Here is a 27,901-nt window from a genome sequence, read left to right on the forward strand (position 1 = left end):
CGGGGGTTGAACACATTATGATGTCGATTTCATTTTTAGTCTCTCCGTTAGGTCTTTTCCATGTCCATTTCCGGTTCTTCCGTGGCATTATTACGGCTGCCGAAATCTAGAGTCGACCAAGGCTCTTGTATAATAGATAGAAGCAAATGTAAGGAAACGTATCAACTTCTTGCCGTTGCTATTTTTTTTCCAGTCTCATACTACAGGATTGTGTTCGTGGAAAAAAGGTGTGCCATGAGCGCTATTTTCGGCTTCGTTTTGCTGAAAAGAAGTTATTGCGATTGCGTGGTAACAGTCAAGCCGGATGTAAAGATATAGGTATGAAGCACTAAGTTTGTGGTAGGAAATGAAAACCATTTGCTTTCGCAGCTACACTTTTCTCTAACTTGAGTCTCGACAAAAATATCTGAATTCAAACATCTTATCTTGGAAGGCCTGGGTGCTTCTTCAGAGAAAACGTTGTCCCAGAAACTTGAGCAGTAGATCCTTGACTTCGATCCGCTTGACAATCATATCTACAATTTGTGCAAAAAAAAAATGCTGAAGAAAGTGTGAAAGGGAGGATACACCACATGACGACCGAACGAAACCGGGAATTCTGTTAAGAGTGATTATCTTCAATCAGCAGTAACTTGCATCTCACCATTGTTTTTACGGTGCATCTGAATTATTAAGCTTTTCTCCCTAATAATATTGCAGGTTAACTGCCTTCTACATGCCAGTTCGCTGCTGATGGATGGAAAAAATTAAAGAGCACTGAGAATTGCACCGGAGTAATGCGAAAGCACAGGTGCTGCTGTTGGTGGCTTAATTTACTTGTTTACCCATTTTAGTATTTGGCACTTTCAAATTGCGCGCCAATCCCTTCCTATGCCTTTTATTGGCTCGTATTAGGTTGTGTGACATCACATCCTTGATGTCACTTTAATTGATTGATTTAATTAACTATTTTAGTATTTAACACATTCAAATGTGGTGCCAAGCCATTGGCTAATGAGACCATTTTCACCTTTACTTTTACATTTTTTGCCTTTAATTAATTACCTTTAGAACTAACTTATTGGCCTAATTATTTTGTCGGACACTATGTCCCCCTCTATCGATTGAAAGCACTCATTAACCTCTACCACTTCTCAATTACTGAACTGGTGCGGACAACATTCCCATTTTTTGTTTGTAATTAATTGCCTAACTAAATTTTTGGCCTATGTGTTTTTTTCGGCAACAACATTACGTCACCCTCTATCGACTGACACCACTCATAAACATCTACCACTTCTCAGTTACAACTGCTGCGGACACGATATTGCTGACGCGGTTTGTCTGGGGACGCGGCCTGCGGTCAGAAATCTGTGAACATAGTGAAGGAGTGTTCTCGAATTAATAAATGTTTACGATCACAACCGCTTACTTTCATTGCTTTGTAAACGAAACCTCATAGGCAGTGCAAATAAGCACGAGCGTGGTTGCGCTCTGCAGCTCTTTGCCACTGGCAAGATGGCCGCCGTCATCTCTGCGAGGCTTCACTCTCCCGCATAGGCGCGTATAGGTGGCTTCCACTCCAGCAAGTTTTATATATCCTCCTTGGGCGGCGCGCGTGCACACGTGCTGTTCTGCCCAGCTTGTGCACAGCGGAGTCTCCGTACGGGTAGTTTGGTGTGCTGCTTCGACAGTGGTGTATAAGCGGATTTTTCGCGATGGCAGGAATGGTCCAAAGAAGCTCAAGTTTGTTCGCGCGACGCCAGCGGCGAGCCATTTCTGCTACTGGGGCTCGGGCGCTGGCGGTAGCATCAGTAGCTCGCGCGTGTTTGCGACACTCACTCCGAGCGGGGAGTAGGAGGGGAGCGGCGCCTGGCACGCGCTCTCCCTCAGTGGATGTCTTTTACGAAATGATAATGTTTGATTCAGTAGGTTTCCGTTCAAGAATGCTGGTCTCCTTGCCAGCTATGAGAGGCGAGAAGAGAGCTGAACAGGCTAACGGTTCGTTCATAGTGTGTAAGCTGCCTATTAAATTAACAGTGGCCTGTTGCTCGCCGGAACTCATTTCTCGTGGTTTCGGAATTAACCCACTGATTTTACGCAAGCTCTGCATTTATAGCATGAATGTTTTTCCGACTAGCGGGCGAAGAGGTCTAAACCTTGGCTATTGCCCCACTGGTTCATGCGTTTACTTCGTAATAATTTAAATGAATCCCACCGCAGCTTCGTTTTGAAGTAAGCGTAAGTTCCACCTTTGCAATGGCATCTTCCGGCTAAAAATAAAACTCAATTTTCATGCGATGACCATGACTGCTGTGAATAAGCAAACGTGAGCTAGCATTGACTTTTATCGCTGTCTTAAAGGAGATATTAGCATCTCAAACGTTCCCCAGTAAATAATAACCTTGGTATCATCCCTGCCAAATCCTGTGGGAGTGGATGCAAAGAAACATAAAGCACTAAAACTTGTTACAAATTTTCTTGACATCACTGCGCATGTGTTTGTCCTCGAGCTCTTTACGCGTGTGCATTGCATACACTGGTTTGGCCGCACCGAACAGTTTTCACAACCAGTTGTGCGCCAGTATAGCCCATATTCTCACAACATTCAAGTCCTCTTCAGAGCAAGCTTCCCAGCCCAGCTTCGTATCTAGCCCACCTTCCCAGAGCCTAAGCGTTCGGCTGCCTCATGAACAATTAAGTGGGGAATATTTCAATGAATGGAGAATGCGTGTCTATTATTAACCAAGGCTTTTCAGTTGATAGAAACTACTTCCACTGAAAAATGTGTCCAACATGCAGTTAACTTTCATCCCAAAGAGACGTTTACTTATACAAGGATACCTTATGGCATCCTTGTACAAGTAAACGTCTCTTTGAAAACAAGTAAAGCGTGATCTTCATATTTGACAGCGCAGAACATGAATCGAGTGCGCCACCGAGTGCTTCGATTCGCAGTGCTTTTAGAGCATGCAGTATTTCGAGCATATACTAAAAATTAGATTTTCGATGTGAGAAAAAAGAAAAGCAAGCGCCCATGTTCTGTGCGACGTCAATGCGCGTTAAAAAACCCCAGTTGATCGAAACTTCTTGAGCCCTCCATTACGCCGTTTCTCATAGCCTTAGTCGCTTTGGCACAATAATTCCATAAACCAAACGAATCAATCAACCAAAATTAGGGGACAATTAGTCTCGCTATTAAGGGTGTGACGCAATAGCGTTTCACACACACACGAGGGGAGTTTTACGCTTTTTTGTTTTTATTATTGTTGTTTATTTTATATACACTGTTAATTTTATACACCGATACTTAGCACCGGCAAGCACTGGCTTTCCATTCTTCTTCTTCTTTTGCCTTGATATATGGCACATACCCACGAAGGGGGATTGGCCAGGCTCAGACTTTCCATTCTGAGCAGTTTGACACCTTGAATGCATGTTTCATTTTTATGATTTCATGCTTGATTTTAATTATCCGTCCTAAGTTTTTTACATTTGCATTAGAGTTTTTAATTAGCATCACAAAGCATTGGCGTTTCATTCCAAGCATTTTGACACCTTTTAACCGCCTTTTTCATTTTTTTCATGTCTTTATTCATATCATTCACCAATAAATTACATTGATTTTATAAACTCCAAATCGCCTGTCAGTCAATCATCAATCACTAAAACCACAAATTATTTTTTGTATCATTGTATACAGACACAATTTATTTACGGAGCCCTCGATTAAATATTTTCGGCACGTATTGCGGCTACTACTACTACGTCGGCGGCTTTTCAAACGAAAAGTTGTATAGGTGATCATTTAAAATCACTAGCACAAGCAATCACTAAAACCACAAATTATTTCTTGTATCATTGTTTACAATGAACAAATCTTTTACGGAGCCCTCGATTAAATATTTTCGACAGTTATTGCAGCTGCTACTATTACTACGCCGGTAGCTTTTCGTGCAAATAAGCTGTATAACCTATCGTTTAAAATCACTAACACAAATAACACGGCGTTTGCAATGTCATCGTTGACTTCCGAAGCGCACATCGCGCCCAGTATTTATCATAGTTGTCAGCATGTCTGCTTCAGAGTACACATTGTGTAGAAACTTTTCCACCTTATTCAAGTTCGATTTACAGAAAATAAAACTCAAGCAAGCAAATTTTTCTCAAGCCGCGCCGCAGATGCAGCGCAAGAGCTCTCCACGTGCTCGGAATGGAGCGGCATTGCAGCAGTGCAAGGAGAACGCGCAACTGGTGCGGCCCCCCTATTTCCAGTTTCTATTTTTATGCCATAGATGGCGCTTCCCGTCAGAAGCAGCAGTGCCACGCGTTGCTTTGGGAGCCTATATGCGAAGATCCCCATGCAGACAGAGCGTTTAATGTGTGTACTTTTTTTGCGTGCTGTGGATGGAAGTGTTAAGAGTATTAAGATTAGAAAAACGGTACGGGATGTGAAGTTCAGCGTTTGGCGTCTGCACATAGGCAACAGAGGCCGAAGTGGGTGGTTCTGGATCAATTTGGGCTGCCTAGGGCTTTTGAATGTGCATCGACATCGCACAGCATGACCATTACCTGAGTGCTTATTAAAATTCTGCAGCAAAACTTTGCAGATGCAGCATCGGTGGCAGAAGGATAGTTCACCACAGAGAGAACAACTTGGTATGGCTGTAAACGACTGAGGTTATGCCTTGCAATATAAGAGTGAGCAGGTTTTCGACCATGTAGCTAAGGCCATGTAAACACACACCGGGGAAAAGGTTCTTTAATGCAGAGCCATCACTGAAAGCTACTGTGAATATTTTAGAAGTTCATTTATTTCATAACAGCAAAAAGAAACCGACTACTGCAGTGTGCACTGACGTTCACCCATCATACAAGAGCACCGAGTAGCTAGGATACTCTAAGAGACTAGTGTTCTGTTGTGCACTACAAGCATCATTTCAAGTTTTCCCCCTGATGCTGAGCGCGCAACAGCTTTGGGTTCTTGACTTTGCTGAAATACGGTGGGAATTGCACCCTTGACTAGGTGAGCCCATTTTTCTTCAAGTAATATATTTCCTTTTAAGCTACTATAGCATTTTAGAGAAAGACATTTATCCTTGATATACCGCACACACACCCTGTGCTTTTGATTGAATTTTCGGCCAATCTGGGGAATGTTCCACTTCCACAGTTCGAAAAGCTTTGAATCAGATGGTGGCTGAAACAAGGGGACTTGTTTCCTTTGCCATATCCTGAATTACAGCCAACGACAAAACCCTTTATTGCCTTCCCTACCTTCCCTATTTAAATAAGAACAGTGAACAGTATGCGCTCCTCCCATGTCTGCCATGTTGTGCCGTACCGTCTCCGTAATAGTGATCTCGCTGAGTGGCTTTTCCTCTCCATGCCCCTGTTGACTCATTCTCAAGGGAATATACAGATGTCAAAATATCAACGACACTGGCAGTGTATAAGCTTGTTTCATCTTAAAACATACAGGTTGGCGTACGCGCAAAGATGACCACGATTCCACTTGTGCGTTTTCCGGCTAGAAGACGACGCGCAAAGCTACCACTTTGTCTGCTCTCCGCCCGTTGTACGCGAAGCTTGTGCGATCGCCATGATTGAGCTCGGGGGCATTTGGCAACACTGTCGAGAGGTGGCGCACCAATTTGCCTCTTTCTTAAAGGGAGATGGGGGAGGAGAAAAGCGTGACCAAAGCCACGTTGGTGAGGGAAGGGGGGCAGAGGGAGAAAGCACAGTGCGAAACTGAGCGCCGGTAGTAGGCTCGGCCTACGCCGACCGATTGCACCAGAGTCGGCACTCCTGTCTTATCTTGCTCCATGGGTGCAGGCAAAAACATGCCTACATGGTGCCAGACCACCAAGCAATGATGCCGTGAAAATTAATTCCCATTTCAAATTGTATGTATGTCGTGTGGTCAGAAATTGTTCCCTTTGCCTGGAGCAGTTTGCAGTTTTCAACCTGTTTTCCAGCATGAGATTACCAAGCGGAGCACACTATCGACTTCCCTTTCTGCTGCTAGCCGGCAGCAACAGCATAGCTGTGGCAGGCTACGTGTGCTGACATTAAAAGCAGAGAGGTTGGACGGAATGGTTAAAATCTGGCCTGGTACTCTGCTCTGCGGAAGGGGAAGGAGAGAAGGAAGAGGATCATGATGGGTGACGATGGGGGAGAAGACATATGCAAAAATATACATACACGGCAGTTTGCTTTTTAAGCGCGAATCAATACCGATGGCGAACAAAAAAGGACAACGAGCCCGCACTGCCTGAGCACCCTTCCCCTTCTCCCGCCAAGCCCAGCAGCAGTTACTCCAACAGAGGCCTCTTGTCCAAACGCTTCAACGAAACGGCTAGCACATTTCTTTCACGTGGAAACTTTGGGCACACCAATAATATATGATTCACAGTCTCGGGGATGCCACAAGTTGAACGTTCCGGGGAGTCCACCTGTCCAATTAAATGCAAGTTTCTGCGCGTGAAAATCACTTTTAAACGCAGTTTATGTAGGGATGGGTTGCTCCGGAGCGAGCCGAATCTTCGGAGCTGCTCCTTTCAAAGAGCGGGTGAGCCATTGGGCTCCGCATGGTCGGAGCCGGATCTGCCGGAGCCGTCGGATCCGCAGCGGCCGGAGCGATCGGAGCGGTCGGATTTTTCGGAGAGCCGGTTGCTTTTTCTCTCGTTCAGTAAACCTTTCCGTCACGGGCGGGTGGGACTTCCACGCCATCTCTTAGCTGTGCGAGAAAGCAACCTCCTGCTCGCCCTCGGCTATCTTTTGAACGGAGTGCGCCATTCGAGAGTGAGTGAGGTGGTTCTTTTGTATTTCGTCTATGGATGGAGATCTGTTTGATGGCTGGAACAGCGATTCTTTTGAAAAGCAGATTCTCTCTCGTTCAGTGAGCCTTGTCTGTTGGAGCCGGGTGAGATGTTTCAAAATGTAAAGCGAGAATTGAACTATACTGCCCTTCCTTGTCAGTGTCACAAACAATCCATTGCCTTCGGATCTTCCCGCGGGTACCACAGGTGCACTGCTACCGGTGCCCGCACTTTTTTTTCATAGTACAGTTTTGTGGTTTTGTTTCATGCCGACAAGTGTGGACCAGTACGCGTACTCGTCCACTGTGTAGACAGGTCCACGGCAATCCCTTTGGCTTTGTATGCGTAATATAGTTTGACACCCGATGCCACTGAAAGGGGAAGTAAAGAAGTCTTAATTGGCAAAGAATGGCCCTCGACGCCCTTGAGGCCGGGCGTCAGTGAATCGAGTCCAATGTTGTCGTACACCAAGCATGCTTGGTATGCTGTGTTTTTCAGTGTCCGGAGCGGAGCCATCCTCTGGAGAGGAAAAAAGCAGAGCGAAGCGGTCCGAATTTTCCGCGTTCTTTCGTAGCCCCTGCCTCAGTCGTCTCAGTCGTCTCAACAGGCAGAAACCGCAACTGCAATCACAACCGCAGTCAGAAACTGATGCTAAATGCCACCGCTTGCTGTGTCACCTGAGAGCCAAAATTGATTTGAATTTATTACTAATATATAGACGTATACATATATATATATATATATATATATATATATATATATATATATATATATATAAGATCCGGCCCCTTCTGACCGACCCACTTACCTCTACAGATGTGAGCCTGTGAGCCGTTCAAATGAGCCGCCTCAGTTTAGTGAGCCGTCTTGCTCGTCTCTAAGTTTATGTAACAAGCAAGCATGAAGGCGAGAAATTTCACGCGGAACATAAAATGTGAATGTTCGATCTAGCCTTTTTAGGCGAACATGTCGGGCGGCTGGCTGGGCCCAGTAAGCTGCTGTAGCCTTTTTCATACAGTTCATTACAATAACCATCGTATCCGCTGTTGAAAAAGGCACAGCTGTTTGGAGGCCATTATTGAGGGCATGTTTTGCTTCAACATCTGCTTGTCCATTGCCATGGAGCGCGCATTGGGTAATGATTCAATGAAACATTATCTTGTGACTCTGCAGTCGGGCAATAGAAGGCGCATCATAATGTTTCGAGCCAGAGACTGGTAGGCGTTGTGGCATAAGAAATTTTCCAAAATTCGCAATGCAGTTTTTGAGTCAGTGAATATACAGCATTTTTCCCCGCAAGGGCACCTTGTGTAAACTAGGTGTTGGTGCTTGGTGCCACCACGGACCCTGAGCCCCCATACCGAAGCTGTAATCCGTACCGTGGCGATAGGTTGAGAGGTGAAGGGAAGAAACCTTGAACGGTGGCGGTCGAGGCCATGGTCAAGCCTCGGCCGATGGGCTCCTCGCCTGTCCACCAGGCGAGGGGCTCCGGGACCTTCCTCTGCGTATAAGGGTGAACCAGAGGCGACATATATTAGGACCCCTTAAAACAATCCATACTGCATGGAAAAACTACCTTTAAAAAAACCTGATCGACCCCCGAAAAGGAGTCGCACCGAAGTGACGCAAAAAATCAGTACACCAACTGAGAACTTTCCAAAATTTCTTGTCTTGCACTCTGTAACCGAATCTCAACCAGTAAATGAACTGTCAGTCTTTCTGATTGCCAACACTCTGAAGGCCATCATTGGGGCAAACTACAAAGCGAAAAAACTAGGATCTGGTGACCTGCTAATAGAGGTATCAGACAAAAGTCAATCTGACAACCTTCTCATAACAAAAACGTTTGCTCACCTTGACGTTCAGGTATCACCCCACCGCAGTCTTAACAGCTGCCAGGGAGTTGTCTCTGAGCGAGACCTCCTAAACGAAACAGAATCAGATCTCCTTGAGGGCCTACAGAACCAAGGTGTAACAGCAGTACGAAGAATAACAATCAGGCGAAAGAACGAAGAAATAAAAACGAAACATATTGTTCTCACCTTCAACCGGAGCACACTTCCTGAATTTGTCAATGTGGAATTTATCCGATGCAAAGTTAGCCCGTACATACCAAGCCCCCGCAGGTGCTTCAAGTGTCAGCGGTACGGGCACGGTAGCCAGACATGTCGAGGACGCCTTACCTGTGCAAAATGCAGCGCGCATGACCATGCAACCGATAAATGCAGTGCAACTGACTACAAATGTGTGAACTGTGAGGGCACCCACCCTGCATACTCACGGTCCTGTGCAGCCTTTCAGGCCGAAAAAGAAGTAATCAATATACAGATAACTGAGAAGATAACATACGGAGAGGCCCGAAAAAAGCACAGAATGCTTTCCTCCGCTCCCTATGCTAACGCAGCCCGCAGAGGGGCCAGGCCGCGTCTAGTAACGGTGGGCACGCAGTGCAATGCTGCTGACGTGCTCCCACCACGGCTCCTCACTAAGCAGCCACCGGCTGCACCAATCTTTGCAATCCCGGAGGTCACTTTCTCCCAGACCTCCGGGACAGCAAAGACATCTGAGAGGAACCTGGTTCCTCTGGAAAAACCTCCTGCCTCCATGCCTACACCAGAGGCGATGGAGGTTAGCGTGGACTCCGCTGCGTCAGTGGCGCCTAGGGAGTCCGCCAATGAGAGGCGGTGCCCACCGGACCGCTTCAAATTGAAAAAACATACGCCAGTTAAGCCACCTGATAAAGGCGGCGACTCTTAAACCCACTTTCTCATCCACATCCCGCTCTTACAAAAATGGCTACTGAGAGTATCGTTTATTGGAACTGTCGGGGACTACTAAATAATCTGGATGATGTATATGAAATCCTTGCCGAGCACCAACCAAACATATTTTGTCTGCAAGAGACCCACATAAAACCAGCAGACACAAGTTTCCTCGAGCAGTATCACATATTCAGGAAGGATAGGCAAGGCAGCACACGCCCCTCTGGCGGTGTTGCTATTGTAGCTCAAAAATCAATCCCATGCCGAAGCATCTCACTTAATACAGACCAAGAGGCAGTGGCAATACAAGCATTAATTTTTGGTAAAATAACAACAGTTTGTTCTCTGTACATTCCTCCAGATTATAGGTTATGTAGCGAAAGTTTTGAAAACCTAATTGATCAACTTCCAGAACCATGGCTGCTGGTCGGAGACTTTAATGCACATCATCCATTATGGGGATGTACTAGAACGGACTCCCGAGGTGTGCTAATCGAAAAATTCTTATTGTCCTCTGGATCCTGCCTACTTAACACAAAAGAGCCAACATACTACAACATATTACATAACACATACACATCCATAGATTTAGCTATTGGCTCTCCAATGCTCTTAGCAGCTACAGAGTGGGTTGTAATTAACAATCTATATGGAAGTGACCATTTTCCGATCTCTGTAAAGCATGCTCGTAATAAAAATGAAAATGCGTCTAATCCTAGAAAGTTTAAAGAATATGCAGCCAACTGGGAGATGTTCAGGGAACACTCATCATTGGCTTGTTCATCAGTTACTGACTTAGGCGTTGATGAAACTCAGCGCTTGATCACGCTGCACATTATAGAGGCAGCAGAAAAATACATTCCACTGACGTCAAGTAAGCCACGAAATAAACGAAGACCCTGGTGGAATACAGAATGTAAGACTGCCCGTGTAACTCAAAACAGGGCATGGTCGAAACTACGCCGATACCCCACAACCGAAAACCTAATAGCGTTTAAGCGTGCAAAGGCAAATGGCAGGCGTGTTCGACGCATTTCCAAGCGAGAAAGCTGGTCATCATTCCTTTCTTCTGTGAACTCTTATTCGGATGCACACAAAGTTCACAACAGGATAAGAGCACTCAAAGGATATAGCACAATCCCAACGCCCCTTGTCAGCACCTGTGGTGACTCTCTTGAACATCAAGCAGACACACTAGGGCAACACTTTGAATACATATTCAGCTCAGCGCACTATACAGATTCCTTTTTGCGGCACAAGGCAAGAGAGGAGAAGAAGCACGTACATGATAAAAGACCATCCACAGGAGGATACAATAGCCCATTCACCATGCAGGAGCTGAAGATTGTACTAGACGCATGTGGTAACACAGCACCAGGTCCTGACAGGATCACATATGGAATGCTCAAGCACTTGCATGTGGACACTCTTGAAACCCTACTCTGCCTGTATAATAAAGTATGGGCCACAGGACGCTTTCCTAAAGCATGGAAGGAAGCGATCATCATCCCCATATTAAAACCCGGAAAAGAAACCACACTTGCTGCTAGTTATCGGCCTATCGCACTAACCAGCTGTTTATGCAAGCTTTTTGAAAAAATGGTTAATCGTCGTCTTCTCCATTTCCTTGAATACAATGGTCTTCTTCATCAAAATCAAGCTGGTTTTAGAGCTGCGCGGTCAACAGCTGATCAGCTCATTGCCTTTGAGTCTTATGCAAGGGATGCTTTTGTACATAAACAACATTGTTTATCTGTCTTTTTCGATCTCGAAAAAGCATATGATACCACTTGGCGCTATGGTATCATCCGCGACCTCTTCTCTCTTGGCATCACAGGGAACATGTTGAATACAATACGAAGTTACTTGTCTGAACGGACATTCAAAGTTCGTGTTGGCAATGCATATTCAAAGCAGTACATACAGGAAAATGGTGTCCCTCAAGGTGGTGTTCTCAGTTGCATACTTTTCATAGTCAAAATGAACTCTTTAAAAAGCGTGCTGCCAAAAGCTATTTTCTGTTCTGTATATGTTGATGACGTCCAGATAAGCTTTAAATCTTGCAACCTGGCCATCTGTGAACGACAGATTCAGCTAGGTGTAAACAAATTGTCCAGGTGGGCTGATGACAATGGGTTTAAATTTAACTCTGAAAAGAGTGTTTGTGTACTTTTCTCTAAGCAGCGTGGCATCAGGCCTGACCCCAACATAACATTGAATGGTCAGAGCCTAGCCCTTAAAAAGGAACACAAATTTCTTGGCGTAGTTGTTGACGAAAAACTTTCTTTCATTGCCCACATAAAACAGTTGCGACTGAAGTGTCTCAAAGCAATGAATCTGCTAAAAATTCTCTCTCACCGGTCATGGGGCACAGACCGCGACTGCCTTCTGAGCCTTCTGAATAGTGTAGTTCTATCACGCATTGACTATTGCTCCATGGTCTATGGGTCAGCATCATCCTCTGCGCTAAAATTGCTCGATCCCGTGCACCACCTCGGACTTCGCCTCGCCACGGGCGCTTTTCGAACTAGCCCAATTGCTAGCCTTTATGTCGAGGCGAACCGATGGTCACTGCAACGAAGGAGACAATTTACTTCTCTAACTTATGCTATGAAGGTACTGTGCCAACTGGATCATCCATGTCGGCGGCTCCTGCTTGATAAAACTGGCATAGCTCTTTTCTCAAGAAAACCATCCCTAACACCACCATACCCAATCAGAGTTGCCACGCATATTGAACATCAGGACGTTCCGGTTACCAGTCTTCATACAACTTCCATAAAAGACCTAATTGCCCCTTGGGAAATGCACGGTGTTAATTGTGACCTGTCGTTTCTTGAAGTGGGGAAGCACGCATCCCCCATTGCCATACAGCAGCACTTCATGTCACTTCAGGCGAAGTACACTTGTGATGAATACTACAGTGATGCTTCAAAGTCTGCTCAAGTGTCCTGTGCAGCACATGGAACGCAATTTTCACTTTCAAAAACACTGAACAGCCATACAAGTATATTTACCGCTGAATGCCATGGAATCCTGCTAGCTGTGAGACACATTTTAGAAAATAAAATACAGACATCGATCATCTATACAGACTCCCTCAGTGTTGTAACGTCCCTATCCTTTTGGAAGTGGCATAATAAGAACCCAGTCCTGAATTCTCTCTATAACACTCTTATCTCTGCCAACAAACTAGAACTCAAAATTACACTGTGTTGGGTGCCAGGCCACCGCTGTATTCCAGGTAACGAGGCAGCTGATAGGCTTGCTGCATCAGCTGCCCTTCGAAACACTGCAGACATTGACAACATATCATATCAGGACCTCAAGCCACACATCAAAAACATGATTCAACAACAATGGCAAGAGGAATGGGACACAGCAACTGAGAATAAACTACACACAATAAAACCAACAATAGGCAGGTACACTACAGAAAAACGAAACAGATTCAAAGAAATAGCTCTGTGCAGACTGAGGATAGGTCACACATATACAACACATTCCTACCTTTTAACAAACTCTCCTGCACCACATTGCCCGAGATGCGGAGACCGACTAACAGTGATCCACGTTTTAATTGAATGTCCGAGACTTCAACAGCAAAGGAGACAACATTTTCCCGAATTACACAAGCAACATATACCCACACATCCGTCCATCTTTCTTGGTGATGACCCAATGTTTTCTTTAGATAGAGTTTTTAAATATTTATTTAAAGTAGGCTTTTTATATGGAATTATTCATCAACGTGGGCGTAAGCCCGTTTCTTTTACTTAGATAGCTCTCTTTTTCCTTTTACTCGGACCACTATACATCGAAATTCAGTGTTTTAGGCCCTATACACCACTGTTTTTAGACTATACACTCCGAAATAACTTTTAGGCCCTATACACCACCGTTTTTAAGTTCATCATAAACACCACACATCGGACATTTTATTAACTTCAGTTGATACTTCACCATGTGTTTGGCGCTCTTTGGCCTAAGATGCCCTTGCGCCAAAAAAAACCAGATCACCATCATCATCAATATACAGCATTTTTGAGGTGGTTCCCCCAAATGTAGCAAATAGGTTCCCAAAAGGCAACAAGTTCAGCAGCGGTTGATGTAGAAGTATGTCCCAGAAGGAAATGTTGAGCCGTTTTCTGCGCGTGTATGACAACACCTGCAGCGGATACCTGTGCTGACACAGATCCGTCAGTGTCAGTGTATACGTGCATATAATTAGGGTATTCTGACCAGATGTGCGCCAGAGTAAGTTGTGTGAGCCCACTAAGTGACACCATTGATTTCTTCAGTATTCCGGGAACACGAAGGTGAACCAGAGGTTTATCCATCACCCATGGTGGTTGGGCGAGGCACTATGGAAGGGCATATCCTGTTGGTACTTGCGACGGATGGCAGCAGAGTGCACTTATCTAGGGAAGCAGAGCAACGCCACAAGGCCAGAGGAAGAAAGGGACAAACACAGCGCTGAACTGACAAGTGTTTATTCCGGATGCTAAGCATAAATATATATACTTTAGCACAATCGAAAGAAAAAAACAAAGAAACAGAGAGGAGCGGAAAGAATCAACCCAGTCACTGTGCGCATGCAACCGCTTCGCGTGTGCAACGATTATACGATATCAAATAGTTATGCTCTTTCGACGAGATGGCTATGGAAGGAGTGCTGATACAATTATCACCCAGTCATGATTTCAGATGCTTCGATAATCTCTCGTGTAAGTTTATCCTTGTGCTTTGTAACTATTTGGCTGTTTTTGAAAACTGGAAAACATGAACAATCAGGACAGTGAATACTATGTGGCGGGCCGCGTTCTTAACGTTGTTTCCATGCTTCCTAAGTCTATCATTTATAAAACGGCCAGTTTGGCCAATGTATGAACCACCACACGTGAACGGGACTGAATACACCACGTTTTCTTGACATGACACATACTTCATCTTGTGGTTTTTCTTGCATTCATGACCAGATTCTGATCTTTTATCTCGGCCATTTACCTTCGCACACAAGCCATTCAGTCTTACGGGTGCCGAAAAAACAACATCAACTCCAGCCTTTTTACCTATTCTCTTCAAATTGTGGGATACAACACGGACATAGGGTATTACTGCCAGATTTCTAATAAGGGAGTAGTTACTCATTGCACCCACCCAAGCGCAGTCATACGGCTACAAAGGAAAGCTATACAGCTATATCTGGTGTTGGTCAAATATAGCTATACAGCTATATTTGACCAACACCATTCCCACTTCAGGTTATAGATCGATTCGCTCTCGCCCTACCATCTGATCTGCTGACCGTCCTGGTTAGCTCAGTTGGCAGAGCGGCTGCCCCGGAAAGGCGGTGGTGCCGGGTACGATTCCCGGATCAGGACGAATTTTTCTTTAACTACGAAGTTTCTGAAAAAGCTGTATAGCTTTCCTTTGTAGCCGTATGGCTGCGCTTGGGTGGATGCAATGAGTAATTACTCCCTTATTACAAATCTACTCCGTCTTGGGGGATTCCCCTAAATATTTGACCACTGCCAGATTTCGTTTGGAATGAGGGCCATCGTTGCCCCCCGGCCCCTTTTTAGCTTTTTCAAAATCCCTTCAGCTACTGACGACAGAATATGAAGGGGGTATTTTGCGTCTGCTAGTCTATCAACCTGATTAGAGAAACTACAATCAATCTTGTGTGGACAGGATTTTTTCATGGCATTTTGAAAGCATGACGCCACAATGCCTCTTTTCAGGAGCTTCGAATGGGCTGAGCTATAGGGAAGTAAAGGCTTTTTACTCCTAGGTTCAAATGCCCAGCATACATGGAAGTCTGAAAAATATAAGGGTAGATCATCTAACCTTATATTCTTCAGACTTGTATATTTTTCAAAATATAAGGTTAGATCATCTACCCTTATATTTTTCGCCCGAAACCTGCCACACGCACACGCACACATACGGTAATTCGAAAACGTATGCACACATTTAAACCTTACAATCTCTTAGAGTCCAGCGTTTACTGATCTCGACAAGAAGGACCGGGTGCCGTTGAATTCACGTTCAAATAGCCATGGAGCACCACCGTGAGTTGCCTCTCTCTTTCGCCTGGCGACTCCGGCTGTGTGCACCTGCACAAATTGCCCTGGCACCGTTAGAGAGTAGTGTGTGCTACTACAAGTACCGGTAATTGCGACACGAGCAAGTTACCAAACCGCATGAGAAGATGATCCCTAATCACCGTTACTTTAACCTCGATCTATAACTCTCCAGGGTGGTCTGCGAATGTGCATTAGAAGCTGCTTGTTATCGTGAGCGGGAGCGCTAGTGGTATAGGCTATGCTCAGACAATCTGTGTCCTCCTGCCGGCATCATGACCCGGTCAGCTAGTTTTCACGTGGTTGTCGCCTGCTCTCACTTTCGCTCTGAGTTTCGCACTGTCCTGCGCACGAGCCACGCTGCGCTCATGCAACGAGTCAGGCGGTAAGCGTTGAGGCTCGTGCATGGTGTTGGCTCGTGCGGACGTTACTGGGCTAATAGTAACTATGGCCTTTCAGAGAAGGCAACGAGATGGCGCCTCATGTTCTGTAATCCTTCGCAATGTAAAAAACCTTACGCTGAAAGACAATATCTGTGCCTTATAGGAGCAGACACGTATACGCTGAACGTTCACCCGCAGCAAGACTGTTACCATTGTGTAGTAATAGGAAAAATAATTCGCACGCAGCACAGTCGACATGAAGATATATATTTGAATATGACGCATCAGCATGCATGATACAATAGGGAACACTGCCCCTAGGAAAAGTTGTCTTCACATTGTAACTAAAACTTTTGAAATCAGCATGTAAAATTAAAATTTTCAATTTATTTTGCATTCCCCCCGTTCAATATATGTTAACACAGCAAAGCCATGATTTGCCCTTTCATTTAAACATACAGGAGTCCAGAATACGATGGATTTTGGCCTAATATTTGCGACTAAATAACCTGTACACGCCTCCCCCCTAAAGCATGTTATTAGCTAATATCGGCACGTTCTTGTTGTTTTGCTTACACTGTAAACATGCAATACCTCTCTTTTCATTTAAGTACTCACAAAGCCTATTACAACTGACTACAGGACGTTGGCGAACACGTTCAACGAGGTGTACATGAAGCCAACATTCCACGGCGCCAGCTTCTTCATCGGCTGCAGCGTACTCATCGTCATCGAAAGCAACAAGGAAATGAAAATGTCAAAGGTAAGAGCCGTTTTCTCTTACTGGTCATTATTACATCATCAGGGACCAAGACGAGAGTATTCCTTCCCTAAAAGCATGGTTAATGTAATGAAACCCATTTTTTGGAGCATAAATCTCTTCATTTTGAATTGATGAAAGCGCTTTGTAATGAAATTAGGCGCAATATGGTGTTGAAAAGCTCGCTGATCTTTTCATCAAAAAGTGACATAACCGTAGAGGCCAGTTAGGCTACAGGACTCTTTTATTGCGATAGCAATAATGCGCCAGGTTTCGGCCCGTCGCGTCGTCCCGGGAAGGGCCGCGATTGACCTTGAACAGCCGCGAAGAGGAGGAGGAAGAAGGGGAAGAAGCGGAGGAAGAGGAAGAGGAAAAGAAAAGTAGTCGAAGAGGAAGAGGAGGAATAGGAAGTATAGGAGAAAGTGGAAGAAGAGGAGGAAGAGAAGGAAGAGGAATAAAGGGGAGACGTGGAATAGGAGAAAGCAGAGGAGGAAGTGGAAAGAGAAAGAGGAGGAAGAAGAAGCTTCTGCCGTTGCTATCGGAATTCAAATAGGGTTCATCATGATCCTCAGCCTGGCTATACCCACTGCAGAGCGAAAGAAACTCCCATATTTCTCCAATTAACCCGGTTCTGTGCTAGCTGCATCCACTTGACCCCTGCGAACTTCTTAACCTCACTCGCCCACCTAACTTTCTGCCGCCCCCTGCTACACTTTCCTTCCTTTGGAATCCAGTTTGTTACCCTAAGCGACCATCGGTTATCCTCTCTTTGCAATACATGTCCTGCCCATGCCCATTTCTTCTTTTTAATTTCCGCTAAAATGTCAGTAACTTGAGTTATTTCTCTGGCCCACTCAGCACACTTCCTATCTCTTAATGTTACCCCTATCAGTTTTCGTTCCATTGCCCTCTACGTTGTCCTCAACTTAAGTAGAACCCTCTTGGTTAGCCTCCATGTTTCAGCCCCATATGTGAGTACAGGGAGATACAACTGTTCTATACTTAGGGCTGATGGCTACACGGTAGAACGAGAGAACGAAGATGGCTACATCATTTGAAAAAGCGCTGAATAAGGGCACAGGGGGGAGCAGTCGTTCGCATGTTCAGCCAACGTTTCAACAAGTGGACTTCTCTTCGTCCTGTCAGCGCGATCCGCACTGGCAGCTGCTTAATTATGATTTTGCCTCCGAAAAAGAAAAGCCACGGATAGGGGAGGGACCGATGGCTGAAATATGACGTGATACAAGTGTAATCGGGACAACCAATGGAGGGGAGAGGGCGGCGGGGGAGCACTTGTAGCTACAAAACCGGTTCAGAAGCGAAAGTGGGCCGAATTTGCCCATCGGGCAACGCCTCTTTGCCGTCACAGTTTTTACACCAGCGAGAGGTATCCTGAACTGCGAAGGCGGCGAAGTCCGTGTCAACTCAAGTCTAGAGAAGAGGAACCGCCTCGAAGAGGACCTATGTGTGCGCTAAACCAGATAATTAGGTTCATAGCTCTTGGGTGATTGTTCTTGGCCTGAGTTAGCGTCCGAACGATTCACTACCATGAAATATTTGGCAGTTCGAAGCAGTGCTTGGTGACGCCTTATCGCTTCGACTAGTGCTAGGCAGTAGGTTTAAGCGTCGCTGCCTAAACGTCGATTGCTAGAGAACGCAAGGCTTTTTCGGTGTTGTATTTATCAGCGTCAGATAAGATCACTGTGCGCAAGAGTACAAGGCCCGGTTCGAAGTGTCTGCTTTCCTGAAATTCGGCGTATGGAAGCTGTAGCCCGATATATTGTATGCAGCAGCTGTACAGGATAGGCGGTAATGGGCTAGGGAGATCCGGGGCGGCACACCTGAGGCCACAACAATCGATACTGTCTCTACTCCGTAGCTTTTCTTGTTATGATAGTGAGAATTATCTTTTATTACGGTGTCTTACTCTAATATTAATAATAATGTCTGTTATTCACCTGTGTTCACAAAATACCTGCTCCAGCCTGCTTAAGCGCTATTGCTTTTGTGCGGGGCTGGGCAGCCGGAGTATGAAGTACAGCAGAAAACAGAAGATGAAACGAACAAATTCAAACAATATTCAGGCCCAAAACTAACTTGTCTTACACGAACAAACGACACAGCATAAACGTGAATACAAGAAAAATCATCAGCCTTGCGTACTTTCAAGAAAGACAAAAACATCAAAGACACGGCAAAGAATATTGAATTAGTCGATATTAAATATTGAACCACGAATGAAGAGACATATTCAATTGTTTTATTCCGTTATTGGTCGGGACTGTTCCCATTTTATAAAGTTGTAAGAAAAATAATACGAGCTTTTTCCATAATTAGTGAAGATGCGGGGTATAACATACTTTTCCGACTGACAGAGAGGCCGGGTTTTAACGTTTTCGAATTTAAAAGAGCTGCGAAAGAAATTTTTGCGTAATATATCAAAGATAAATTGCTTGCGAACAGGTTAGATGTCAAAATGTTCCGTATAAGGTATTGCCGGTTTGCTGTGATACTTGGTTCCGTAGGCGAGATTACTTGCAATCCTCTGCAGAATGCGGCTAAGCGTATTTAGTGTATAATGATGCGGTGCCATAAATTGATATTCCATATAGTAATATGGACTCTCCTAACCCCTTATACACCATTTTTCTTTTTGTCTGACTGTCTTTTTGGCATGCTGTGGCGCGACATAGCAGGAGCTCTGAAACCAAAATGATGGAGTTTATAATGATGGAGTTTATCTAATAACAGATAGTGATTAATAGTATCAAAAGCGCTTTGCAAATCAATAGCATAAGCACAATGTTATAGTGATCACTTTCTTTGCAGACTGAGTCATGAAAATCTAGTAGTAAGCTTATAGTGTTTTTTTGTCTCTGCGGAAACCATACTGGGCGATGTTTAGAAGATTGTATTTTTTACAAAAGGAGATCATGCTAGCGTGTAGAAGTTTCTCCACAATGCAAGCGATGGAGGGCAAAATTGCAATTGACCGGTAATTATTAAAGACCCTAGTTAGGCAGGTCCCTTGCTTCGTCCCTCGGGCCTTCTCCGACGAAGCTCGGCCACACTTAGAATTTCCTGATTATTATCTATTTATTTACAAATTACGCGCATTTCGGTACGTATCGCTAGACCGCGGCCCTTCCGCACGACACTTCAGTCTCTTCTGTCGTCCTCTCTCGTCCCTGCATCCACCGTGGTAAGATAAAAAAACCAAAAATATCTCCCTTTGTCCCCGCTTGCACAACATCGACTGCATCTAAAGGGTGGATGCTTGCTTAATTTGCTCGCCCTTCATCGCGCCTGGGAGACAGCTATGTTCAGTGTTGCTAGTTAAACATTATTTCTAGCTTTTCGATTCTATCTTGATATGGCAGACCTCTTCAAGGTGTACGCTATTGGGTAACTTGCGCTGATGTGGCAGACCTCTTCAAGGTGTACGCTATTGGGTAACTTGCGCTGATGTGGTACTAATTAGCACACAAGTATGATGTGCAGGTTTGTCACGTGACGATGTGGGTGATGTGCGCGGCTTGCGGATCGGTGTGCATCCTTTCGTGTCACCACTGGAACGGCGGCTTCACGTCCACTGGCGATTGGGTGGACATTGTCTTCTCGTTCTTCGACCGCCTGCTCTGGCCGACTTTCTTGGTATGTCTCGTCTTCGCTTGCGCCGACCGAAAAGCAGGCAAGTGAACCATCACTCACCTTTCGAACAACGTCCGCTTGAGATGCTTATATTTGCAGGACAAGTTGGATATCACGCATTACAGAACTATCAGGAAAGATGGGCGTGCTGCGAATTCGGTCAGCGCTATCTTTATTTAGCAGCCCACTGACTTGATTGCCGGTCAGCCGATGTTCTAATGCCCAGTAAAAGCCCTTGGAGTTTAAGGCGAGCATTGGGAAAGTGTGCCATATGATGTTTGATGCAGATTGTAAGGTCCTCAAATTGCATGTGAAAAATTACAGGTCGTAATGGGTAATTCTGAATTAAGATTTCAGTTTCTGGCTGGAAACAGGCCAGAACTCAAGGTTCAATCTTTGCGAGAGATGAGGCCCCAATCAGCTGTCTTCATGCGCACACTGAAACACCGCAATGCGCACTGAACGTCTGCAGGAAGGAGAGTGGTTCGCTGCAATCAAACAGGCCACCAGGTCACAATGGAGACGTTTGTTCGACGCCATCCTCAAACGTTACATAGACACACACTCGGTCACACCATCCAGGGTGTGCGTGGAAAGCAAGGCTCTGCTACGTTCACGAATAGGAATGTGCGCCGCTAGCATGCAATGGAGGGTGCTGTGATCTCTCTTGTGAGGACCACAGGTCCACTTGAAGAGAGGGTTGGCAGCCAGCGCAAGGTGGATATTTCGGATATCGCTGGAACCCACTCGACAAGCAGAAGCCGATAATGAGTTGTAGGACCCTTATTGGCGAGCTCGAGTTGGCATTTCTCTGCATGAGCAACGGGGCCCTGCGCACCTTATGATGTCTAGGAAGGTATCTTTCGACCCCGCTTGGACCGTCGAAACGGGAGCTGTGTTTGCAGCAAAAGCAGGTGGGACGCCGGGAGGGAGCTTTGGCTGAATGACATCCGGTCACCTCTGCAATGTCTGAGGTGACGCAAGAGACGCAGGCGACGGTCGCGCAGAGGCAACGCCAGAATGCACGAATCCCATTACGTGTTCTGCTTAAACGCCCTCTTACCCGCCATTGGAAGCGTGCGGGAGGTCCTCCACATGCAGACACAATCGCGAAACGCTTCAGCACCAGCCAAAAAGATCTCGAAAACCACTTAAACAAGAAGACAAACACTAACAACATACGTCCAAGGAAAACATAAACATGGCATGCAGAATATCAGCAATGTGCATAAGATTAAGTGAATACAACTGGGTACAAGCAGCAAGACAGCGCGCCGAAGTCATTTCGTGTGTCTGTCTCAGGCAGCCTGCGGTGACTCATCGCTCGCTGACTACAAGGCGCTCAGTGCGCCCTGCTGGTTGCAAACGGTCTCCATATGTGCGGGAACTATGTCGAACACTTTCTGAAGGGGGCTGTCGAACGAGCCTGGTCGACGATCGGGGAACGAAAGTTGCCCCCATTACGTCTTCCTTCGTAGGTGTGGGCACTATGCAGCAATGGAAGGTGTACATGAGACGACCACCCGGCGGCTTTCCGCTGCGCTCACGAAAGAGCCGTTGGCAGCCTCGTTTCTAGGTCTTTTACGGTAATGTAGCACCCAGTACTTGAATTTGCAAGAATAATTCGAGGTTTCTGAAAAGGATACAAGCCTATCTGTTCTTCTAGCATTTCACAAAGAATAAAGGCGGTTGCCGCACTTCTGCGTAAATGGCAGACATGCACATTTTCTTTTCTATGATGCACCTTGCAGATAATAAATTCCATAACATTATGCAGAAAATGTGTGTATTTCTCGTTTTTTATTTAGAGAACTGGATCCCATAAGCTACACAAAAGACCAGAAAACTTAGAGGGACCTGTGTAAACCTCAATGCGCCTGTATTCTGCCTGCAAGAGACTTGAAGTGATATCATAAACCAATTATTTGCTCATGTTTTCCTATCTCGATGAATATTGTCACGCGCCATAGCACATCGACGGAAGAAGATGAAGCGTCGGACGATCGATAGAGGAAGAAGAAGAACGAAGGTCAGAAGGACTTTCCTCATAACCAGAGTCCTTCAGTTCAGCCATTGAAGGTCTCTGTCATAACACAAATACAGAAAAGCAACGTTCATTTGCCTGGAGTTCAATACAACAAGTTAGAGGAATTTAGTATTGCATGTGAGATTGGCACGTCGCTGAAACTAAGCATCTACGGAGTGATAAAAAAGAGGCGTAAATACAGCCAAACCACATGGCACCGGCAGTAAGTAGAATTGTTTCATATGTTACCTGTCACAGCCAAAGCACACTGCCGTCGGACCATTAAGAAGATATTTGCACTTTGTCTGCGTTTGCCCTGTTTCAAGCTAATTACGTGTGCACAAACTCCGACCGACCATCAGCAGCAGAAGCTATCACGCATGGTAGACGCAGCAAAAGCATCAGTTTCCACACAAGATGGTGCCCGAAAGCTAGATCTTGCAGTCGCCTACAGTCCATACTGCAATGTAAGCAAACCAGAGTGGCGAACCGTACATACGCTGCACTCCCTCTGCTCGGATCGAGCACACGAAGTGGCATTAGTGGATAGCTGCACTTGGCTATCCTCTCCAGTAGGTCTGCTTTCAGCGACGGCCCCGATCGACCTAGGAACTGCTGCAACAAACGTCCAGAGAGGCCTCAGAGACGTGGGCCCGCGAACGAGGGCTTTGATCATGGCTAGAGAGTGGTAGTAAATCCAAAGTATAATTTGCTACGGAAGTGAACAGTTTTGAATGCTTAAAACTGTTGTTCACTATTTGTACAACAAAACACTGATGACATGCGCCCTAACACGGCATGACAAATACGAAGAGCGCTAGCACAAAACCCGTCATGTGGCCTTGTAATAAAATGCTGCAATGACTATAAATAATTCCTAAAACCGTAAAATGCGCTGTGAAGGTAGCTAACACGCCTTGACAGAGAAGAGAAAACACGATCGCTTTGACTACAGATGCTCTGCCTGCGGTGTCATCATTACCAGACAGCAAAAACTGTGAGAAAAATTTCAACAACCCCCCATTAATCTAACGACGTAATTCAAATTGACCACACTTCTAGTTTTAAAGTTACTTTTGGTTTATGACGTCACGTCTGGTTATGATGTTACTTCAGTGCGTTGAAATAGTCCTTGCCGACAAAAAATCGTGCCTTTTTTTAATGCGTGCGCTTCCGACTCAGGCTTCGTGGGTCGGTTCCTGTTATGGCAGGCGTTCGTGCCCCTCTGCCGGCTCTCTTTTGTCATCTACCTGGTGCACAAGCCACTGCTTATTGCTGGCTACTCCCTTACACGAGAGAGGGTCTACTATTCATTACTCGGTGTGGTAAGTCTATGAATCTCCTATATTTTGCGACGAAATCGTTTCTTTACCTAAACACTGCACCAAAAGCGCTCACTATACTCGACAGTCTTTTTCCTGAATTATATTCCCCAGCATCATCATCCTTCCTATTTTCCAGCTGTAACGCAATACGATCTCTTGTTTTCGGAAACGGGATGGCATGTTTGCGCGCATAATTTCCGTAGTGGCCGTGTAGCCTGCTAAATATGGCAACATTAACGATTCTTTGGCGATGAGCAAATGTAACTATCAGGACGCATCTCTCCAAATCTTCACCACATAGCTTGAAGTAGTGCGAGACTGTACAGTGATGTGCTCTCATGGGCCCATACATGCCTATGGGCCCTAAAGGCATGGAGCATATGCTTAGCCATACTACCCAGCTGTCATTGTAAAAAGTGCGTAGGCAGGGTAACCATGCGAACACAAATATTCAGCTCATGCGTAACATGGCGACGTCGCATGACTGCCGCCAGAGTCGAAACAAATAAAACAGCTTTGAGGGATGTTAAGTCCAGACGAAAGGACAAAATTTGCCACATTATTATATAGAATAATGGCTTTCGCGGCCACAGTTCCAGACTTGAACACGTACGCTAGAAACATATACACGTACATGCCGAGTCTCTAGCGATATATGGAGTAGAATATTCAGTTGTTGAATAGCATTCTGTATTTTAGCGCTTAATTTGTGTTTATTGTCAGGTTAATGGTGATCCCTGCGTGAGAAAAACCACCACCTAATGCCGGCTATTTTAACACACTTAAAGGAAATACTTGCAATGGAAGGAGAACTTAAAATGACCGTTGTTGTGTTAGGTGCTTTGTGAGGAACAATATTGTCGCGAAATAAAAGGAGATGCAAACGCCTGGTAGTGTCGTCAGTATCCAGGCTGCATTTGAAATATAAACTGAGTGAACATATGTACTTAGCATCTCAAATGACAGGTGCAAGGTCTCACTTGCGCAACTGCTCTCTTCTGTGAGAATATGCAGGTTGCTCCTCTGTCCTGCTTCTATATTTGGTGGATTTTTCGCTCCAGAAAATATTGAAGTTCATGAAATGCAAATTTCGGGTTTTGTAGTACAGCCCTGTTCTGAAAAGTTCTCTTTTTTATGCCACTCAGGTGTCCTGCGCGCTGACTGTCTTCGTTTGGAGCTGCCTGCTTAGCCTCTGCCTGTTCCTTGTGTGCGAGTCACCGACAAGTATATGTCAAAAGACGCTGCTTCTACCCGGAACAATGAAGAGTAATCAGGAAAGAAAGCTGGCGGTCAAAACACAATGAAAGTTGTGATAACGTACATGTGTCCTCGACTCCTGGTTACACAAGACCAGACAACGCAAGCGAGCGCCATACATCCCAACCAGTGGTGCCGCCTGTAATCAACTAAACTATGCTTTCCGCGCCTTTGGAACATCTCGTTACGAAATACCTTTGGATGAAGAAGAGACCTTTGGAAAGAAACCAGCTCAGAATAGAGCTGGCATTCCTTATGGAACCAATTTGTGGTGATGACACGGTTGATGTCGCCTATCTCCTGGGCAGGGACCCTGCGTGGATTAAGCTCCGAGAATATACTAGTTTGAAGTGTCATAAAGTAGCAACTGTATCGCACGGGAGCGTTAAAGTGCACGGCCTCCTCCTCCCTGCTTCAGTGGCCTGCTAAGTCTGCAAACTCTCTACTGGAGCCACCCCACGCCATTGTGTTGAAGCCTTCTAGAATACGGGTCCGCGAGCGATAGTCTCGCCCGATGAGTGAAAAACCAAGTCTTTCATAAAAACACCGGTTTATTCCGGATCAACAGAAAAGTATAAAGTAGAAAAGAAACAGCATTGGTCAAAACTGCGCTGGAAACATGCCGTCAAAGTGCGCGACAATGGACTATGCAGAATAAAACGGAACATGGGTCAAGGATCCGCGACAACACAAAACACACTGCGGCGCGGATAGGGCGAGTAATGGGCCAAAGCGTTGATGACGGTACAAAAGCATTGCTACTCGCGTGGCAGCACTCACGCGAACACTCCTAAGGCTTTCTTGTAGGCGCCGCTTCCGTCTTCGTCTCGCAGGACTCCGCTCCGTCGTCCGTGTACATCCCGCCGGCTTGGGACGCTGCCTCGCCCTCCTTCGCTGGCCAGCCGCCCGGCGAAAAAGCCCCGAGCCATGCTTCCGACGAGCTTATCTACCCTCTGTCTCGTGCCGATAAGATGCCGCCCCCGCTCCGGGCAGCTCGCTCATGCGTACTCGCGCTGCCCGGGCGAACACCAACACAAACAAAAAAGCGCGCGCGGTTTGAAACACTAAAAGGGTCTGTGGGGCCCCACACTCCCCCCTCTCAAGACGGGACACTTCCCGATGTGTAAAACAAAAAACGCGGGATAAGGACGGAACTGGTACTGCTGCTGGCGCGGCGCAAGCTTGGAGGTATCCGCCGAGCGTAGGTACCCGTAGTGCCTGGTAGGTCAAGTGGTTCTAAGTGGTTAGTGGACGGCCGTGGTAGGCTCGGAGATCGGCCACGTTGACTGTTCCGGCTTCCCGACCACCCTGCACATGGCGAATAAAGTAAGAAAGCCGATACGCGCGCTTTATTATCGTGTAAGGGCCAGTCCATCGCGGAGCGAGAGAAGCAGCAAACCCTTTTGCTGCATCACTTAGTGGGTGCGTGCGGCAAAGGACATTGTCGCCGACTGTGAACTCCAAAGGTCGCCTTCCCTTGTGCTGGTTACAGTGTTCCAGGCGGGCAAGGTCCAAGTTTTTCCATGCCTCCTTCAGAGTCTCGGCTAAGCGGCTGGAAAGATCATGCGCAAATTTAGAATGGCTAAGACCCGGTAAATCAGAGCCATTCAGAGCATGCTCAATAGGGAACCTGAGCTCACGACCAAGGAGAATGGCCGCTGGCGTAAACCCTGTTGACCGGTTTACCGTGGATCTTGTGGCGAAGGCCATCTCCTGGATACGAGCGTCCCAGTCCTTGTGCCGCTAGGTGAATGCCACCATCATAGTCTTGAGATTTCGATTATCTCGCTATGTAATGTTTGCATGAGGGTGGTAGGGCGTAGTATTTTTGTGCTGCACGCCAAGAACTTAGCAAGTGGCAGTGAATATCCTACCGGGGAAATACGTGGCATTATCAGTGATAAGCTGAGCTGGGAAACCAAAGCGAGTGAATGTTTCTAGTAGCTTATCCCAAAATATTTTCGAGTCTAGCCCACTCAGGGGATACAATTCTACCCATTTCGAGAAATGATCAGTGATTACTTACAAGTAGCGATTCTCTTTCACTGATCTGGGATAGGGACCTATTATGTCGCAAGCTACGATTTCCCATGGGTATCGGCTATCTACAGGTCGCGTGAGGCCCGGTGGTTTCCCTCCCCTCGGCTTCGCGGTCGGGCAGGTATGAGAAGTGCGGACGAATGTCAGGACATCCCTTCTCATGCGGGGCTACGTTGCAACGCGACAAAATTTGTCATGTTTTCTTGCGATCGCTGTGGCCTGCGAGGCATTTATCGTGGAAGTACTCTAGAAAATGCTTACGTAGGCCCTTAGGAACGATCACACGAAATGCGGACTCACCACTCTCGGTGTCCGCAGCAAGTATATACCGCAGGATCAAGCCATCTTCTGCTTCCACGTAGCTGTCGTAGCTTCCGTTAAGCGCCCGGCTCCCTGCAGGGTTGGCGCTGTTCAGGCTTTGGTGTATCTGGTTGCACTGGTCGTCTGAGAGCTGAGCGTCAAGGAGCTGTTGACGGGACACCAGTGTGCCCCAGGTGTCGGCAGGAGCTGTCACAGCATGGACCGCGGGTGCTCGCTTTCCCTCTCCAGGAAGTGGAGCTCGTGACAGGGCATCGGCCACTTTGTTGAAAGTGCCTTTTCTGTATTCTATCCTGTAATTATACTTTTGGAGAGCGAGTGACCAGCGGGCTAGACGGCCAGCTGGATTTTGCAACCTTGAAAGCCACGATAGGGCCTGGTGGTCGGTCTGAATAGTGAATTCTGCGCCATCCAAATACATGTCAAATTTCTTGAGGGCAAAACACAATCGCGAGACACTCTTTCTCTGTCACAGTATAGTTCCTTTCCGGTG

General features: G+C 46.1%; 1 pseudogene; it reads left to right on the forward strand.

Moving 5' to 3' along the window:
- Positions 1–15,623: 15,623 nt before the first annotated feature.
- Positions 15,624–25,195, forward strand: LOC146184525 (nose resistant to fluoxetine protein 6-like; annotated as a pseudogene).
- The last annotated feature ends 2,706 nt before the right edge of the window (positions 25,196–27,901 follow it).

Source organism: Amblyomma maculatum, chromosome 7 (assembly GCF_055883805.1).
Source record: "Amblyomma maculatum isolate TAMU_Amacu chromosome 7, ASM5588380v1, whole genome shotgun sequence".
Lineage (NCBI taxonomy): Eukaryota > Metazoa > Arthropoda > Arachnida > Ixodida > Ixodidae > Amblyomma > Amblyomma maculatum.